General features: G+C 48.7%; 1 protein-coding gene across 7 annotated transcripts in view; it reads right to left on the reverse strand.

Moving 5' to 3' along the window:
* The window catches only part of nrg2a (neuregulin 2a), a 74,624-nt gene that overhangs the window by 21,058 nt on the left and 35,483 nt on the right, over positions 1-18,083 (reverse strand). The gene's annotated exons all lie outside the window — the stretch shown is intronic.

Genomic DNA, 18,083 nt, shown 5'->3' on the forward strand with positions numbered 1-18,083 from the left:
AGAGAGAGAGAGAGAGAGAGAGAGAGAGTGGGCATAGAAAAAGGTTGTGGTGGCTGGAACGGACGGGCTGAAAGGGCATGATGCCTTGGTGTTTTTGGGATGTTTTTTTTTGCTTTTCAAGAGAGCCATCTCACCACAGGTGCTCTGTAGGGCATCATAAGGGTGTAAGGGTGTGATATACAGATTTATTCACTCCTTTAGCAAAACAAAATGTGCAGCTCAATTGGAGTGCTGATTGATCCCAAGGGATGTTTTGCTTTGTCTGCATACCTTGGGGATTTGACACACCTTCGTAAGGATATACAGGTATTTCTGAATACTATGCACCATGACAAATATAAGTCAAAACTGAAAAGGAATGGTGATTGAAACTAAGTGCAAAATGGAAAGTTTATACATAAAAGATTATTTATCTGTTTGCTTGTACAGTATGTCTGTGCGTGTGTGTGTGTGTGTGTGTGTGTGTGTGTGTGTTTGTTTGAGAAAAAGACATTGCTGTGCCGAAACCTGTCTTGTTCATAATCTGCACCTGACAAAGAAGCAGAGTTAACAAATTGCAACATGTGGAAAGCACTCAACACCCAACTATAGTTTCACAGCTTTATAAAACATGAAAGGTGACTCCTTCTCTGTGATCAATACACATGATAACACATGTGACGGCTCGTGTGTCCATTATTGCGGTAAGCGGCTTTACAGGCGCCTAGCCCCTCCCGATAGCCACTTGTTGAGTGTATAGGCTAAAGTGTATGGTGTAGCGTTTATTTTTTGTAATTACACAATGCCAGCTAGCGTGGCTACTAAAGTGGAGGTAGCCTACTACTGTTAACATATTTTATTGAAACACTCACAAATATCACTGACATGTTCCTCCAAAGCACATTCTGTCTTGGTTCAAGTGGCCAACAAGGTCTTTTGATGAGGGTGCGGTGTGAACTTGTTCTAAACTTAACTTCTTAAGCCACTATATGGCTTAATATATTTTCCTAAAACCTACGATTATCCGGTAGGAACAAATCTTTCTGGCAGGCTATTGTTTCGGGACCAGAAGACTAGAGCAAAGGACAAAACTTGTTTACGAAGATGTACTTTCATTGGCTAACCGCCTCAGCGTTAATTGCTCGCGCATTAGCGTGAAGTTCAGCCGAGCCCAACTTCTTGGCCAGCGCCACTTCTGTTGAATGGCGGCGCCGCTTATTCCCAAAAGGTGCATTGGGAAGCGTAAACCCGCATGCTGCTCTCCATGGGAAATCAATGGGTTATGTGCGGCGCGGTGGGCTTTGCCGCGATAATGGACACGAGCCGTGAGGAGGTGACCTGGTGAAGGCATGACACTTCATCTTCTTTTGACTGACAGTTGACTCAGACCTTCTGCTTTAAAATGAATAGAAAGGTGTCAGCGGGGAACAACTCTTAGGAATTTCACTGGGATTGCTTTCATTTTGGCCTAAGGCTACATAGTCAGTGATGAAACAAGTACTCACAAAGAACAATACCAGTGCCAGTGAGGAACAAAATGTGTCGGAAACTTCCCAGCAACCACCCCACCACCACCTCTATCTTGAATTCTCTCTAGGCCAAACCCTGTCTCTATGTCGAAAAACCCTACTCATATATATATTTTTTTTCTGTTAAGTTTGACATCGCCATGGCCTTTCCTGGAGTCTTCAGAAAGTTCTATCACAAGACTTTAAGGAAACGCATTTCAGTCCTGCACACCTGGATCCAAGAACCGTCACGGGCCATCTTTTTGAAGATCCTACCTCAGCTTTCCAGCCGAGGTCAGCTGCTACCCTTGGGACCTGAGCTTGCAACTGCAAACAGCACGCAGGCTTTGTTTACTTTCGACCACGTCGGGTCCAATTACAGCTCCCCCGGAGTCAAAAGGCTGATTATTAGCCAAATGACATCTGCACCATGCAGAATAACTTTGGATCAGAGGTTATAAAAATGGCAAGAACGGCGCTGATAGGGCGCGTTTTGAAAAACAATGTTGAATATTTCATCAATCTCTGAGGAACTTGGAGGATTGCGCAACATTCAACCGAATGGAGCAAAGAGAGGGCTTGCAAAAGAACAGTCAGGTGGCGTCAATGCTCAGGCACATGGCGATGGCATGTATGCTTTCAAAGGCATACACACACACACACACACACACACACACACACACACACACACACACACACACCTGCCTTGCCTTCAAACACATGAAGCAGTCGTGGCAGAGTGCCATCCGGTTGCTGGGAGGTGTGTGTGTGCGCCTCCCTCGGGCACTCACCTCCTGCTGGGAGGAAACCCAGGCAGGGCTCTGTATGCTAATGACGTGGGCTTGCGCACCACACCACACCACATAGCACGACCGCACCACACAGTCCTCAGCCTGGACCCCGTCCACAGAAACACATCCGGCCGGTTGGGGCTCCTTAAGGGATGAGCAGTGACCTCTCTGGCTCGTCTTAATGTCAGTTACAGACCGCTTGCGCTGCGTGAGTGCCGGAGAGCAGCGTGCACAGCGGCGGCTCTAGGTCTGCTTTCCAACAAGCCCTGGAGAGTGGGTGATGTTTTTCCACTCATAAACAACTGTGTTGTTTTTTTTTGTTCGTTAAAGAAGACATGAGATGCTCGGAGGATTTGGCTATTTATGGAAAACGCACACACTAACCGTGTCCTACATACCACATTTGTGTGTGCTTTCAAAACAGCTTTTTCCGACATGCACTAATATAACATACATACATTTATACGTCTTAAAGGAATACAAAACACTTTCTCTTTAACAGACAATAGCAGCATAGAAAAGCACTCGCAAAGCCAAGATGATGCTGTTTCATTAGCGCATTTAGCCTACCAATGGGATTCAGATGCACTGGAGTAAGAGAAGATGTCATATTTAGCTCAGAGCACTGGCATGTCTGTGCTTTTGTACGTGATGGTGATGGTGATGAGGATGTGATCGTTTTGTGTTTATGACTGAGCTGTCTGGTGGGAATGCCAGATCTGTTCCAGACCAGAAGGCTGAGCAGCACTGTACTCCCTCCGCGATATCTCAATTAGGAGAGAACGAGGCACGTTAGCAGATGACAGGAACCACCGTGCCTACTCGGCTGAACAGGTGTCAAAACATCTTCTTTAAGAGAGAGCTTACGGGTGTGACCTGTTTTTTTTTTTTTGTTCTATTTTTTTTTATGTCATTGGATCCTTGAGGGCTAATGCAGGAAAGTGAAAGCGGGCGCCGCCGTCACATTAATTACTCCTGGTCTGGCCGAGGGAGTCACCAGCTGACACAGATTCAGCAGCCGTGCTTCTCAGGAGAGCGAGCTGAACTGATCTGCTCTCTCTCTCTCTCTCTCTCTCTCTCTCTCTAAGCCCATGGAAAAAACCTCAATCCAGTTCACCCTGTTCATCACAGACTCACAACAAAACGTTACCTCATAGCCTCGGGCTATGTGAATAACTCAAGGCTCATCAGCAGCCAGCAGCAGCAGCAGTAGCAGACAAGTCGGGGTCCTACTATCCTCCCTCCGCGCTTTGCCCTAAAAACTCAGCAGGCAGGTTCATAGGAAACATTCCTCTCTGAGAAATCACCCAATGAAGTCAAATTTATTTTATTGAAGAAAGGTCAGCAGACTGAAACGGGTGTTCATAATAAATCTAACGGAGTGTCTATTTACACCCATGGTACGAATAGCCTTGGCCACACAGCTGAGCTATTCACACCCTGTGACATAACAAAAAAAAAGGCGTTGCTCGTGCACAAAAAACGCTAAGCGGACATTCGTTTTTTAGATCAGCAGAAAGTGAAGAATTCTGAAAGGTTAAGTATAGTAAGTAAGCAAGTATATATACTCTTTTGATCCCGTGAGGGAAATTTGGTCTGCATTTATCCCAATCCGTGAATTAGTGAAACACACTTTTTTTGTTACACGCATTCTCCCATTCCGCTTCTGTCACACACAGCGCCAAGCGCCAAATCCCCCGCAGTGTTGAAGAGATCAGTGGAGTCCCCTCACTTTTGATAAGGAAAAAAAAAAGCCTTTATACTGTAGTGCACGTAAATAAATAATAACCTATAGGTTTACGCTAGGCTATGTAAAACTCCCCATTAACAGCATCCGTCACGAACCACAGTTAAAACTGCACAATCTTGTATTCACTCTGTTGGATATCTGAAGCCAGTTTGTCTACTTAGATACTGTAAATCCTCAAATTATGGCGAGTCTTAAGACAAAGTACAGGCCTTTAGGGGCAGGATTGTACTGGAGACAGCCTTTTTATTTCTTATCGCGAGTTTTATTTTTGAGACATCGTTTTCTTGGGCTGACATACATACTGATACAGTAGGCCTTCAAAAGCATGACATTTTTCGTTTTATTTTGATATTTAATTTACTTTTGGACTGTTTGATTATATAGTTAAATGTTGGGACTGAAGGGCACTGAAATCTAGGGAGGTATTTGATGATCACTATTACGTTCCATGTAGTTGAAAGATTTCAAACAGATTTCTGGATTTCAAACAAACCATCCGCTTTCATGCGTTCATTGAACGTCCGCGGTGCTGTAATGGAAACCTTATTGCATAGCCAAGTAGCCTATTGAGTTATTTTTAATTTATGCATGATTTACTCTTTATTAATTTCATAGGCTGGAATGCCTCAAGTCGCGGCAACAATTGTGTTCAAATGTAGTAGCGTGTGTCAGCTCTGGCAAGGCGGCAAGCGACTGAGCTTGAGAGCGACATGTTGGAGACCCAGCTGGAAAGTCAGTAGCGAATGCACATAAGAGTTGTATACATAAAAACACCCAGAGTTTGGGGGGTGCCAAAGCAGCGTAATTCCCTCTATTGTTGCATATATAGACTAGATATAGTTGCGACTTCAGAACAGTTTTTGTGAGTGCTACTTTGTTAATATTTGGGGAAACTGCGAGTAAGGGACTGCGACCGTTCTACATGTAGGCTGCTGAAGTGCCGCAGCAAATGAACTTCAGAAACAATAGGGCGCCTAGGATGATCATGTTTAATAAACAGTTTTAATTCGCTTGTTTTTCTAATTCTATGATTAATGGGAAGTAGGCCTAAGGGCAATGCTAGAGAGCGCCCCCAACACATTTGTCGCCCTAGGCAATTGCCTAGCTCGCCTATAGCAATCGCCGGCCCCGGCCATAGAATACAAAATTGGCAGGTCTGCCTCTAGCGCCCTGTGCTTTTCACAGATGAGAGCAGGTTCACCCTGAGCACATGTGACAGACATGAAAGGGTCTGGAGATGTCGTGGAGAACATGATGCTGCCTGCAACATCATTCAGCATGACCGGATTGGTGGTGGCTCAGTGAAGGTCTGGGGAGGCATACCCTTGGAGGGATGCACAGACCTCTGTGGGCAGGACAACGGCACCCTCACTGCTCTTAGGTATTGGGATGAAATATTCTGACCCTGTACTGGTGCAGTGGGTCTTGAGTTTCTCCTGGTGCACAATGATGGCCACATGTGGCAAGATTGTGCAGGCAATTCCTGGAGGATAAATGAATTCATACCATTGACTGCCCCCCACACTTCCCTGACTTAAATGCAATAGAACACCTCTCGGACATTATGTTTTGGTCCATCCAACACCCTCCTTTCATTTCGTAACACATTAACCAGTCCATATCAGCATAGATATCCAGCATGATGTATCTGATGTGTTTTCAAAGTGCATCCACTTCTAACTATACATTGATGCAAACAGCATACCTTATTCAGAGTGTCTATTACACAGCTGAGCTATTCACACCCTGTGACATACAGTAACAACAAAAACATGTTGCTTGTTTTTTATTATTACATTGTGTGATCAATAAGGGTGCAAATAGCATACACTGATATTTGTACCAGACGGGGTATTATTAGAACACATTGCTGTGTGCACCGGGGTACGAATAGAATTCACTTCTAATTGCACCAGGGTACGAATAGCATACACTGCTAATTGTACCAGAGGTGCAAATAGCCTTACCCTAAATCTAAAGCAACACAGGGCAACACAAAGGATTCAAACCCATTCTGATACTAGACTGATTTATAATACGGAGAATGAGGTGTCAATGCAATGTGTCAATGCGTGTCGAAATGAAAGGAAAAACTTTATTTTACTAGTGACTTATCTTCAACCTGAGTCCACGTTAAAAGCTGCATGCTGAATGGACTGTTGCTGTGGCTGCTGCAGTTGCTATTGCAGCTGGAGCAGTTGTTTGAGACTGCTGAAAGACTAAGCCAGGTGTCCTTTATCTTGAGCCACAGGCCCTTCTACAGCTCCCTTTAACGCTCCACACTCCAACACACACTAGTTGCACCAGCATGCACACAGGCACCACCACCACCAACCCTCCCTCCACACACACACACACACACACACACACACACACACACACACACACACACACACACACACACACACACACACACACACAGGCTCACTTTCCCTAGCCACGCTGCCCCAGGGCTTGTCCAGCTAAACGTGGGCCCTGAGTTTAATCCTCCATGGTCTGAGAGCTGAGGAGAGTGACTGGGGGAGGGTGAGGGGAGAGAAAGAAGGCCCATCTGGAATCCTTCATAAACATGTCTATCTTTCCGCAGTCTCCAAAAAGGATTCTAGGAAGGTCATAAAAATGAAAAGAGGGGTCTCCGTTGGCCTGCGTGTTTTCTTTACTTTTTTTTTTTTCTTTCAGCCCTGCGAGCGCGCGCACACACACACACACACACACACACACACACACACACACACACACGCTCAGGGTGAGACGCACAATGCCTTGCAAACGTAGGGCAGAGAAAACTGACAAATGACATCATGTCATCCAATAGCCCCTCTTTCAAACCAGCGGCGAGCTGTGCAGCCATACTTTGATTCAGTGTCCTTCAAAACGGATCGCCCCTATTGCTCAGAGGAATAAAGGTCAATGAAAAAGAGAGTTGAAGAGGGCGAAGAGACAACTATCCAGCTATCCTTCCAAACAGTGCTATAAGAAGCCCCAAGCAGAAGCAGATGCTGCAGCGCCAGTGCAAGCTGCTGCTGGTTGTCTTGCTTCAGGCCGACGCTCTAAAGCTAGCCAAGACTGCTGCTGCTTGTTGTCCCACCATAAACGAGCATTCGAAGCCAGACGCTGCAAAGCTAGCTCAGACTGCTGCTAGCCGCCTCGCTTCAGTATGTGCACTGGAAGCTAAAAGTGCTGGCTCAGTATGACAATTGGAAGCTAACACTCCAACACCCACCTGTCCACCCCTGTGGATTCTTGGCCGAGCATCAGGGAGATGTCTCTGGTTACGGCCAGGACAGGTATCTCTTATCGCTCAACGTAGAGGTCAAATTATACAGCGCTGCATTCCTGGTGTGAGTTTGAGTGGTTTCCATTATGTGAAACATCTCCGCGCTTTTAAAGGGATTCCTAAAGCCTTCGCACGGGCCCTCTCCATTACACATGCCTGTCCGTGCACAGCGACATTCATGAAAGACCTGATGCAACAACACACAGAAATACATACACACACACACACACACACACACACACACATGGTCAGAGCAAGGAACAGAAGGGCAAGAGAGATGTTCATGAGATCATTTCTGCCGCAGTAGTTTTCCTACACCACGGGACGCCAGAGTTCACGCTTCATTGATGTTTTGGTTCGTGTCTGGCACCGCCATGGGGTGGAGGTGGGTGGTGGGGCGTGTTGAGCAGACATCCAGTAGTGACTAGCGCCATTTGGGGAGAATGTTCTGTTATGGTTTCCATCTTTCCAGCATTTTTTCAACAGAGCAACAAGTTGCAGTGCCCCTAGCCAACAAAACCCCATGCTGTATATGCGCGCACATCATGTTTATATATATTTCACACCAGCGGCTTCAAAGCAAGTATACGATGCAGCGCAAGATCAATGACAAACACACTGAAGGCCCCTCGATCTCTGCTCGGACGGTAAAAAAAAAATTACTAGGGTCCCGAACATGATCTTTCCCAAGAATTTCAGAGTCACATAAACAAAGCATTACTAATGATAATGGACTAAAAGCCCCTTTCAAGAGCCAAGAGCCCAAACTACAAACAACTGCCAACTTCAGAGGAGGAGAAGGACCTAGAGGGAGGAGGAGAGGAGCAACAATGAGAGATACTTTTTCTTTAAAAGACAGTCTAGTGTGAACTTTGTCCTGTTTTTTTCCCCTTTCATTAACTTGTCTTTATTTTCCCCTCCTGTTGCCCTGCTCCTGCCACATAGCTAGATGTGCCTGGTCTTGTCTGCCACAATCATTTCGGAGACAACGCACAAGGGAAATCAAAGAACAGTATTGCATGCGGTTGCACAATAGGGCCTCGTGTGTAAACAAGCGGCAGAGGCACTTACCCGGAGCGGGCGGGGCAGCGGTGGCAGCTGAGGAACTGGGGCTGGAGCTGGAGCTGGGGCTGGGGCTGGGTGTAGGGGCAGTTCCCCGGGGCCTGGAGGGGGCGCCAGGGGCCAGGGTGGGCACCGAGCCCGTGGGGGAGAAAGAGGAGGTGGCGGAGGGAGTGTCCGTGACCTGGGTCATGGGGGTCCCACTGCCCCCTGCCGCCGCCGCCTCCTTCTCCTGCTCCCTGGTCCGCTGGTCTGGTCGGCACTCGGGGTCCTTGCTGGCCCGTGGCGTGCTACCCTGTGCCAGCGCCCAGCGGAGGAGGACCAGGCAGGCGGCCAGGCCCAGGAGGAGCAGCAGGAGTAGGAGCGCAGTGGGCACCAGGAGGCTCCTCCCTGGGGCTGGACTGCCTACCCCTCCTCCTCCTCCTCCTCCTCCTCCTCCGCAGCGGCAGCAGGGCCTGGGGCTCCGGCGCAGGGGGGCAGCGCAGGGTGAGGAGATGCTGATGCCCGCAGAGCCCGAGGAGCCAGCCCCTGCCCCAGCCCCAGCCCGGGGGTCCTCGCAGAGAGAGACCAGCAGCACAGGTAGCGCACACATGGACACATCTGGGTCCATGGGGGGCCACAGCCCCCTCCACCCCCACCCCCCAACAGCCTCCTCCTGTCCTCCCGTCAGCAGTGAGAGCGAGGCAGGGTCTCTCGTCAGAGCGACATCAGAACACTGATGCAAACACTATCCAGCCCATGAAGAGGTGCTCACTCCCTCTCTCTCTCTCTCTCTCTCTCTCTCTCACTTCTGTTTCTCTTCCTCTCTGTCACTTCCACCTCCCTCTCTCTTCCTCACCGTCTTCTCAACAGCATGTCTCTTTCTCTCGCTTCTTCGCTCGCTTCTTCTCTCTCATGCCATGTACTGGCGCAGAGCCACACTGAAACTTCTGGGGCTGAACCAGCTGAACAAAGCAGCAGACTTCAGTCCCTCCCTCTGAGTCACACACACTCTCAAACACACACACACACACACACACACACACAAACACACACACACACACACACACACACACACACACACACACACACACACACACACACACACATAAATACACACATGTTCAACCCACTGCCCTAACCCTATAGCGTGAAATCGTGGCGTCAGATGCCTGCTGCAAGAAGGCTGACAGCACAGCACAGCTCCGCACTACACCTACACTTACAGGGAAGCTACACCAGGCGCGTAACTCAAGTGTTCCGTTCGCGTTGCGTCTGCTGCAACAATTAGCTTCCACTATAATCAGTGGAAGTAGCTACACCAGATGTGACAGTGGCTCGTACGTTCAAAAAAAAATAGACCAGTCTTCTAAAATGTGTTTTACGCGTCGCGAACGGAACACTTCAGTTACGGGCCTGGAGTAGCTTCCCTGTTACACCGCATGGTAACATTCAACACACTCTGACACATACAGTCATTTCCTGTGTGTTAGCCGCATTGTGTATACGACACAGGAGAGTGTTTTATGCAAGTTAAAAGAAACAATACCATATTAATACCATATGCCCCCCGTGTAATAACCTCATAGCTGAAGAAATGTTGCAAAATCAATGTATAAGCTGCGGCTAATAGTTTGGAAATTTACGGTACACACACCGTCGGGAGCAGTTACACATGCAATCACTAGAAGCTGCAACTGTACTCACAATGTCCTGCACATTTGAAGAGCATGCACACGCACACGCACACACACATACATGCACACACACACAGATATCACACACAAACACTTGCATACCAAAACTGGTGCATTCTCACACATAAATGCCCTCACAAGCGAAACCGTACTAATGCGTAAAGAAGAGACACGCCAGGCCAGACCAGCAAAGCATGCTGGTTGCTGTCCTCCTCCACCTCCTCCTCCTTGGGCAGGAGAACAGTGGGTGGCACCTGGAGCTGTGTGTGTGTGGGGGTGTGTGTGTGGGTGTGTGTGTGTGTGTGTGTGTGTGTGTGTTGGGGGCAGAGAGAGAGGGGGCAGCTGTAGCAGGCCGACTACAAAGAGGCAAACGCCGGCTGGAGCGGAGCACTGGAATGGCCAATACACACATTCCTCATGTTTCCTCCACAACCACACACACACACACACACACACACACACACAAAGAGCACCCCTATGCTCTTGCTGCACAACCCACATGCAATCGCTCCATCCCATTATGTCTGGAATTACAAACATAAAAACACATGGAAACACTCACACACACACACTCATACATAAACACACACGTGTGAAGAAAAATAAACGTGATCCTAATTCGAAACTATTACAATCAAATGCAAGCTCAAATCCCACAGAAAAAGACAGCAGGGAAACGACAATTGGCTTTTGATTTTTCACCTGTTGACGTGTTTATGCAAAGTGTACCCGACGCGTTTGTGCTGAATTAGGGCCGCTGTCAACGGCTGCTTGGCTGGAGTGTAAATACTGCGCTGCCAGGGGCTCTGGCACGAATCTCCCCCAGAGCGAGTGCTTCTCCAGGGCTGACGTGGCCACCAATGCTCCCACTCCGCCCTCCATCCTCTCCTACCCTCCACCAGAGCAATCAATGGCATCGATCCCCCTTACAGGTACTTCACATTCAGCCACGGCCACCGCTAACGTCCAGGGGAAGATCTCTGGCGTAATTTGAGCCCAGTTAATCTTGTCGTTTGTGCTGTCATGGAAAGTGATGTGTCTGTATCCCCCCCCCTTTACAACAGGGAATGAAGGAGTGAAGGGTGGGGAGAAGGCAGGATAGGGAGAAGGACAGGGAGCAGGACAGGGAGAAAGCAGGACAGGGAGCAGGACAGGGAGCAGGACAGGGAGAAAGCAGGACAGGGAGCAGGACAGGGAGAAGGCAGGACAGGGAGCAGGACAGGGAGAAGGGAGGACAGGGAGAAAGCAGGACAGGGAGAAGGCAGGACAGGGAGAAGGCAGGACAGGGAGAAAGCAGGACAGGGAGAAGGCAGGACAGGGAGAAGGCAGGACAGGGAGCAGGACAGGGAGCAGGCAGGACAGGGAGAAGGGATGACAGGGAGAAGGCAGGACAGGGAGAAGGCAGGACAGGGAGAAGGAAGGACAGGGAGAAGGCAGGACAGGGAGAAGGCAGGACAGGAGCAGGACAGGGAGAAGGCAGGACAGGGAGAAGGGAGGACAGGGAGAAAGCAGGACAGGGAGAAGGCAGGACAGGGAGAAGGCAGGACAGGGAGAAAGCAGGACAGGGAGAAGGGAGGACAGGGAGAAGGCAGGACAGGGAGCAAGGACAGGGAGAAGGGAGGACAGGGAGAAGGCAGGACAGGGAGAAAGCAGGACAGGGAGAAGGCAGGACAGGGAGAAGGGAGGACAGGGAGAAGGCAGGACAGGGAGAAGGCAGGACAGGGAGAAAGCAGGACAGGGAGAAGGGAGGACAGGGAGAAGGAGGACAGGGAGAAGGCAGGACAGGGAGAAGGGGAGAAGGCAGGACAGGGAGAAAGCAGGACAGGGAGAGAGGACAGGGAGAAAGCAGGACAGGGGGAGGAAGGACAGGGAGAAGGAGGACAGGGAGAAGGCAGGACAGGGAGAAAGCAGGACAGGGAGAAAGCAGGACAGGGAGAAGGCAGGACAGGGAGAAGGCAGGACAGGCAGGACAGGGAGAAAGTAGGACAGGGAGAAGGCAGGGGAGGCTGAGGGTCACGCAAGGAAGCCCTGGATTTAACAGAGCTGCTGACACGGTGGCCTAGCAGTCAATGAGCAGCGTCATGTTTCTGCACCGCGGGAGAGGAGCGGTACATGGAAATGAGAGCAGGAGAGGGTGAACAGAGACTCAGGACAGCTGAAAGGGCCGCACCATCTGTGGATGAATGTAAGTGTGTGTGTGTGTGTGTGTGTGTGTGTGTGTGTGTGTGTGTGTGTGTGTGTGTGTGTGGAGGGGACAGAAGAGCTATATGGACAATTTGATTGCGCATGTGTGTAAGGGTGCTGTAGGGTTGTACTTGAATTTAAGTGTGTGTGTGTGTGTGTGTGTGTGTGTGTGTGTGTGTGTGTGTGTGTGTGTGTGTGTGTGTGTGTGTCTGTGTGTGTGGAAAGGGGACACATGAGATCTACATGGACTATTTAATTGAAAGTGTGTTTAAGGGTGCTATAGGGTTGTACTTGAATATCTGGTGGTAGACTAAAGTGTATTACGGAGATACATTCTGAGGGTGAGGTAGCATGGTGTGGAGTGGCCACACAAATGTGAGTGTGTTTGGGGTGGTGTTGCATATGAGTGTGTGTGTATGTGGGTGTGTTTGTGTGTGTGTGTGTGTGTGTGTGTGTGTGTGTGTGTGGGGGGGTGGGGGTCACTTGTGTGATGGTGCATTTGAGTGTGTTTGCGTTGGGGAGGGGGTGTTTATGTGGGGATGCATTTGAGTGTGTGTGTGTGTGTGTGTGTGTGTGTGTGTGTGTGTGTGTGTGTGTGTGTGTTAGGGGGTTTAGTTGTGTGGGGGTGCATTTGAGTGTGTGTGTGTGACTGCTGCTGGTGGGCCCCAGCATGACTGATGAGGTTGGAACAATCAGCCGCCCAGCTGCGTTTTCCATCAACACATTCCTCTCGCCTCACGCTCTCTCTATCTAGCTCTCTCTCTCTCTCTCTCGCTCTCTCTCTCTCGCTCTCTCTCTCTTGCCTCTCTTGTTCACTGGCTGTGTGAAGCGCCCCCTAAGGACACTGTTCTTAAGTCAGAGATTTAGATGCACCTCATGGAAATCTCAGCAGAACTTGAGCCTTTATCCTAAACATGCTGTAGGTCTTGGTACGTGTGTGTGTGTATGTAAGCATGTGTATGTGTGAAGGAGTGTGGCATACAAATTTTGTGTGTGAGTGTGTGTGTGTGTGTGTGTGTGTGTGTGTGTGTGTGTGTGTGTGTGTGTGTGTGTGTGTGTGTGTGTGTGTGTGTCCCTGGCAAGAGAAGGTGAGCCAAGCTTCCTGGGCTTCAAAAGAAAATCAAACTTTAAAATGGAGACACACTGTGCTGATTTTGGGGTCTGGTCAGATTGGCCTGACCTCAATGACCTTTGCGTAAGAGTCGGAGTATCCTTGGACTGGGTGAAACCTGACACAGAAACCATAATCGTTTCTGAGGATTTGATAACTGACAGTTTAACCTCAGTAAGGGCTACTGTTGTGGATACAGGACATCATCTATCACCTGACAATGCACGAAGGTACCTTGTAAAGCTACAACAACAGCGACAGCAACAACAATGGACTGGTTTAAAACTACAGGGAAAGCTTGCTTGCCTTCCTACTGCAGATCATGCTGTCTCTCACTCAATACTCAAAAACTCTGCAGTTGATGAAGACATAGTGACTTTTGCAGCCACAGCCAGACTACAAGTTCTTCCAACTAGACTCAATCTTTCTCTTTGGTACCCTAACACATTCTCTTCCCACTGTTTGCACCATGATAGTCAGATAATTATTGAATCCCTGTCTCATGTTCTGAATGGCTGCTATGTGTATAAGGGAATGTACATTGCCATACATGACAGAATTGTTGGCTTACTAGTTGAACACATAATTCCATATGCTTCACCATGCAAAATCTACAAGAATGTATGCGTCTCACCTTGCATGTTCAAACTCCGTAATAGTGGAAATAATGTGTTTTCAAATGTTGCTGCAAAAAAGCCAGATGTTGTTGTTGATGAGGACAGCAGAGAAGTAATCATTCTTGAAGTAGGCTGTGCATTTGACTACAGTCTAGAGGATGCCTACCTTACAAAGCTTTTAAAGTATCAGCCACTCAGAGACATTGTTGTACAGCTTGGGTACAAATGTAAGCTGTTGGTGTATATATTAGGAAGCCTAGGTAATGTCCACAGACTAGTAGTCAGGGGGTTGCAGATTGCTAGTCTCTCTAAGACAAGAGCAAAGGCTCTAGCAAAATTCTGCTCAATTTCTGTGATAATTGGCAGTCACCACATCTGGAGAAGGCACTGTTTTTTGTACCCATGAACTGAGATCAGAGACATAGGCTACTGGGTTTACAATGCCTAAGATTGTTTGTGTTCAATGAAATCTATTGTAAAATGTGAACACAAATAAAGGTATTAAAATGTGTGTGTGTGTGTGTGTGTGTGTGTGTGTGTGTGTGTGTGTGTGTGTGTGTGTGTGTATGTGTGTGTGTGTGTGTGTGTGTGTGTGTGGCATACAAATGTGTGTGTGTGTGTGTGTGTGTGGCGTTGTGAGGTTCACCTCTGACATGTAGTGCTATGTTAATGACAGCTCTCGTAATTATCACAATGTGCAGCTTTCCACAGAAACACTTCCACATGCATGCATGAAGTCAAGCAAAGGCTCGGAAATATTGACCTGTAATTCCTAATTACCCCTATTCAATCCACAGGGCTTTATAGAATTCCACAGCACACGTTGGCTGGTACACTGCATAAAATATAAAGTATACATATTTATAACAAGTATAAAAACACACACACACACACACACACACACACACACACACACACACACACACACACAGTACTGATAAGACTGATGCATGCAAGGACGCATGATTTCTCAGAGCTCACGTGCAAGTGAACCCTGGCTGCAAGTGACCCCGAAAGAAAATACAGCCTGTTTTACAGTGGGCTGAGCCCCAGCGGCCCCCCAGGGAAAACATGAATGGACTCTCACCGAAGCGCGGAGACCACACCAAACACTCGGCCGCCCGCCTCTAATCTGTAAAATTAGTTTAGCTGAAGCGAGGTGGGAACCTCACTGTGTGTGTGTGTGTGTTTGTGTGTGTGTGTGTGTGTGTGTGTTTGTGTGTGTGTGTGTGTTCACTGCAGTGCGCCTCCGAGCGCCTGAGGTGAGCATCCTCTCGTCCTGTTTGCCCACATCCGAATGCTCCGCTGGCTAAACAGTCAGCAGCCGGCTCGGCCCTGTCACAGCCAATGAGCCATTAGGGCCGTGACACCCAGCCCTGCTGCAGGAGGAGAGGAGGAGCGGGGGGGTGGTCAGGGGTGAGCTCGACCGCAGCAGCCCTTTCTCGCGCCTCGTTTGGTGCTCTTAGGGGGCAGCCGTGACCTTTCCAGTCACCCCGGTGAACTACCCGCCTCCCCGTGGCCTTTGACCCCGCCGAGAACCCCTGAGCTGCGTCTCCGCTGCACTGACCACCCCGTGGAGGGCAGATGGGGTTGGGTAGAGGACGGTGCCGCGGCGATGGGCCGTGACGGCGGTCAGTACCCACACAAGCGCCGGCTGTGTCCGGCGCCGGTCATGTGCGCTGGCCTGTCCCTTAGGGGGGAAGGGACTGCTGTGACTGGAGGAGGTGTTGTTTATCTTCATTAAGTCTGGCCTCTGGGCTGAGGGGTAGGGGTGGGGTCACTCCCTCTCACTCTCTCACTCTCTCCACTGCTTTGCTCTTGGTGAAAACATCATACTCTTGCTCACACATGTTCTCACTGTCTCTCTCCCTCTCACTCTCTCTCTGTCTACGTGTATGTCTATTTATCAGTATCTGTGTGTGTGTGTGTATTCATGAGTGAATGCCTGTGCACCCATGTCTGTGAGTGTGTGTGTGTGTGTGTGTGTGTGTGTGTGTGTGTGTGTGTGTGACAAACACACACCGAGGCGTCCACCACATGCACGGCATGTGTGAGCAGGGTCAGATCTCTGAGGAGCAGATATGCATAATGCACAACACAAACACCCAGGGAGGAATCCAACGCCTCTGACTGCGTGACTCCACACTCCACAGCTGAGCTGGACTGATACTTCTGAAATGCCAGAGCTACTTTCGCTTTCCTCCCCTCCATCTTTCATTTCCCCCTTCTCTTTTCTCCCCTCTTCTCCTCTCCTCTCTCCTCTTTGATTCCCCCTCTTCTCTTATTTCAGCTCCCCTCTCTTCTGTCTTCTTTTCTCATCTCTCATTCCCCCTGTCCTTTCCTCCCTTCTGCTCTTCTCTCCTCCTCTCTCTCTCCTGCTCAAGTGGACACACAGACCCAAATAACAATGAGGCTACAGGCTGTCTCAGCCTCTTCAACACCACAAACACACTCCCCTGATACACAAACCCAAATCCAGTCATTAGAGGTGTAACAATACACTAAAATCCACAGGTTTGTTTCACAGCTCGATTTCTGAGCCATAGGTCAGTTTATACCTTGATTTTTATTTATCTAGAAGTTGGAAGCTTGCAACCAAAGCTGAGGAAGTGAGGCAAAGCTATGCATAGTCTCAACTGTTGAATATGGTTGACTACGAACTGAAGCTATGTCTTTCTTGCATCTGCCTGTTCCTCACGACCTTCAGTTAAAGTGAAGGGCATTGATAACTTCGGTCCTGGAGAATCCCATAATGATTGGACTATGGCTTGTAGCTGAAGCAGAACAGGAGGCTTATTTCTCAGTAATATTTACAAAATATAAGCGAACAAAAGATGATACAAAATAGATCTACTGAGACATCCCTCTACGGAGTTTGTTTATTTTTTCCTCAGCTATTGCAGTGACACACCTGTACCACTTGCGTAGGTTAGGTGAGCTCTATATTCAACCGAGAACCATTTGTCGCAGGGTATTAGACTAGACTCAACGTAGATCCAGAAATCTGGCTAGTTTTATGTTTTCACATCAAAGCATATTGGCAGTTTCTTAAGAGTAGCGACACATATCAAAGTGTAGTAGTACCACTATGTTAGGGTATGTATGTACTACAGTATGTATGTCTTCTCATTTCAGCGATCACCTCAAGTCCTAAGGTTAGCTTGGCTCCTGGAATATGCGTTCCCTTCGTCCATCCGAGCAGAGACAGAATGCAAATGAAGGCCAACCTTGCGCACATTCTCCCCCATAAAAAAGACTGGACGGGTAAGCACTCTTATCATAAGCTGTCAGCTCAAGGTAGCAATTTCTTCAGCTGTTATATTCATCTAGTGCCTCCCCAGGCTTGTATCCACTTCAGTGCCTCAGTGTTGGCAAAACACCGTCAGGCTAGCTTACTTCAACAGCTCACGCAATTGATGCCATTTTCTCTCTCTAGTTTATTGTAGTCAGTAGGGGAGAGGGGGGGGGGGCAGTAGCCTGCCTGGGGGGATACCACCCTTGATGGGCTCGGTCTTGCCTTCCACCCTGCCCCCTCTGTCTCCACACTGCCAGAGTTCCAACACACGGAGTCTCGCCTGCCGCCACTGCTGCTGACACAATGCAAGCAGTCTTTCGATTTGTCTCACGTATGTAATGTACTCATGCACACACACACACACACATACACACACACACACACACACACACACACACACACACACGCCCACCGACACCAGCAATCTGTGCGGCAGTAACTCTTCCCCTCCTGACAGAGAAAGCAGAGGGTGTGTGAAGAGAGGCAGACCTGAAGCAGCCCTCAGGTGAGAGATTAGAGGAAGTCTCTGGTGATAAAGCGCTCTAGATTTCGCACATAGGCACTGATGACTGACAGGACGGGCCTCACTACCTCACAGAGCACCCGGACTATCGGAGTCTGGCACCCACACTGGCTATTTACAAAATTCTGACAAAATGAGCACTTCCTTTAGGGCAGGCAACCCTTTTTTTTTTTTGTTCTTGTTACTTCAAACGGAACACATACACAAAGTGCAACCATGTAATTGTGTAGTGTAAACAGGCAGATTGAGGTTTGCTGAGTGAGGATCCCCCCTAAGCCAGTAAGCTGTGTGTATATGCACACACACCGCTGCT

Source organism: Alosa alosa, chromosome 2, assembly GCF_017589495.1.
Source record: "Alosa alosa isolate M-15738 ecotype Scorff River chromosome 2, AALO_Geno_1.1, whole genome shotgun sequence".
NCBI lineage: Eukaryota > Metazoa > Chordata > Actinopteri > Clupeiformes > Clupeidae > Alosa > Alosa alosa.